This window comes from Sinocyclocheilus anshuiensis, unplaced genomic scaffold (genome assembly GCF_001515605.1).
Source record: "Sinocyclocheilus anshuiensis isolate Anshui unplaced genomic scaffold, SAMN03320099.WGS_v1.1 scaffold1414, whole genome shotgun sequence".
NCBI classification, from domain to species: domain Eukaryota; kingdom Metazoa; phylum Chordata; class Actinopteri; order Cypriniformes; family Cyprinidae; genus Sinocyclocheilus; species Sinocyclocheilus anshuiensis.
Genome location: NW_015558604.1, coordinates 89,381 through 92,124, shown reverse-complemented (window position 1 = coordinate 92,124; position 2,744 = coordinate 89,381).

The window sequence follows — 2,744 nt, the reverse complement described above, 5'->3', positions numbered from 1 at the left end:
GAAGCCAGTGGAGAGAAATCCCCCATCACTAACTGCAAACTGGCATTCAGATCTCCCTCCATTTTGTTGGCAACGCCCCAGCTTCCAACAATCCAATCAATTCCCGAAGGATGAAATCAAGTCCCACCCTCTCATTTCAGATGCCATTTCACTCGGATATACGTCACAGCAGAGAAGAAAAGACAATCGCAAATTCCGTTTCATGCCGACTTTAAAAATTACCTTATTGCATTCCAGACACTTTTAAAGTACTTTTATAACTGCTGAAATGTTTGCGGGGCAAATCTCAGGTCAGTCTGAGCTGACCTGACAGCTGTACACCTGCAGGCGCCACTGGTTCTTATTGTGTGTGTGTGTTTGGACTTTATTATATTTCAATGCTTGCATTACAAGGCACATAAATTCACTTTACACTTAAAACATTTTGGTTTGATTACTTATTGTTGGGTAAATGTCCATTGATACCACAGTGCAAAGCTTAAATGTAAACGTAAAGGTCTTAGCTTGAATGTAATATAAGTTGCTTTGGATAAATGTCTCCCAGATGTGCAAATGTAAATTAATATGGCTGTGTGTATAAAAGTATAAAAGGACTGCTTTTTTTTTTTAACTGTAACCCCCAAATACCTCTGTGTCTGTTGTCTTGCATGAGATGCTTTTCAACCCCTCGACCACCAGATGGCACCAGTTTTGATACACTTTGAAGCTCAGATTCAAACAGATTTTGTTATTCATTGCAAAATAGGTATGGATGTTTCTGAGATTATAAAAGATGCAGATCTTGGAGATACACAATGGCAAAAAAAGTACCTTAGTGACCTAAGATTACAGAATTGCAATTAGGTTGCAGTGTATAGAGGAGTCCATTGAAAACAAAGCGGTATTATTATTAATTTATTATAAACAGTTATAGGTAAAAATAAAAATCAGTATCATGGTGGACAGATCAGTGTTGTATTGCTGTACAAAACAATAATAGAAAGTGTTTAGGAAGTTAGATTAGTGAGACATTTGTTTGAATGTTGAGGGTAAGAGGGATAGTTTGAGCAGCTAAAAGGAAATATTGGAAAGATGGTGTAGTCTGAAATCATTCGTCACTTTTCCTGGGTCCAAACGCTCCTTCAGAGCCCAGAAGCAAACAATAAACAGTGCAAATATACACTGTAATTTTAGCAAAAAAATCTTGATCCTAACCTTTATCTCCATACCGAAACTTCAGATGGCCAGACAGTGATTCATCTTTTCTGAATCACTCAAATTTGTGTCTGGGACACTGTCATCCAGAGACTGTGAGATTGAAAGCTTAACTTAATGAACCGACATCACCCTCATTCCCTTGACATTTTAAATTATTGCAGAAAACGAGCTCTTTGACCAACAACAGTTTATGATTCTTACATGTTTTACTCATCGTGATAAACTTCACAAATGAACACAACCTTTATAGATTATGAAGCCTAAGTTCAATCGCCAGAAGTAAAAAGCTAAGCGTAGGCTATAAACATGATCATAAACATAGTGAGGCTGTGAAGTGACTAGGGATCTCCTGGAGAGCTACTGTCCTGCAGACCCTAGACACCTTGATTATCTGGTTCAGGTGTGTTCGATTGGGGTTGGAGCTGAAATGTACAGGATGGCAGCTCTCCAGGAGCAGGGATGGTGACCTCTAGACTAGTGAATAGATGAGTACCTGTCGGCTTCAATTGTCCTCTGTAGGCATTTAACCAAAAAACCCATTCAAAAAACACTGGAACCAGAAGTATTAAAATGCAACCTCGTTTCCAGAATTCGGACAACAAAAATATGTCTCCCCTGCAGCACTCCATAGCACACCTTACAATGTTCATCACCTAATCAGATAAAAATAAAAAAAAAGAGGCAAAGATATTACCCAGTTGCAGCAGTGGGGTGGTTACATTAAAGACAATAAATGAAATAAAATGTGCTCAAACACATTAAAAACATCTCAGTAATTCACACAAAATGACTTCATCAGTTAACGTCTTGTGAAGCAAAAAGCTGCATGTTTGTAAAAGACAAATCCATCAACAAGATATTACTAACTTAAAACCGTTGCTACTGGCCAAAATACGAGTCCTCCAGTGAAACGTGGTGTGGTCTGAATCAGGAGAGCAATCTGCACAGATCAAGCACCGTTTACAAGCCAAAACTGTCCAAAACAGTTTGGGTGGATTTTGATGCGAGAACAAAACGGGATGACATTTTTCACTGGAGGAAGCATTATTATGGATCATGGACTTATTGTGGATGCTCTCAAGGTATTTTGGACAAGCAACATTTTAAAGTTAAAGGTGACATATTTCATATAATTTTACAATGTGTAATATAAGTCTCTGGAGTCCCCAGAATGTGTCTGTGAAGTTTCAGCTATCTGCTAAAAACATCTGTTTTGGTTCTGATTATCACGCTGAAATCATGCGTTTTAAACCATATGAGTTTAAACTTCAGATATAAGGTTTTCTGAGAGCACACATCTGAAGCACACGGATAGAAAGCGGCTGTCACAGCATGCGAGCACTAAACTAAGTTCTCATTCACACACAAGTTTACGTTAAAAACACACGAGTTACAAAAACAGTGGGTTATGTCTGTGAAGGTAAACAGCTGGGAAATAAATCGCTTGTTTATTTTAGATCTGTGTGGCAGCAGCAATATACAGTAGCCTAAATAAATCAATAAATCCACTGCTCTGTTGTCTCCTCTGAGGCTGGGGCTCTAAATAT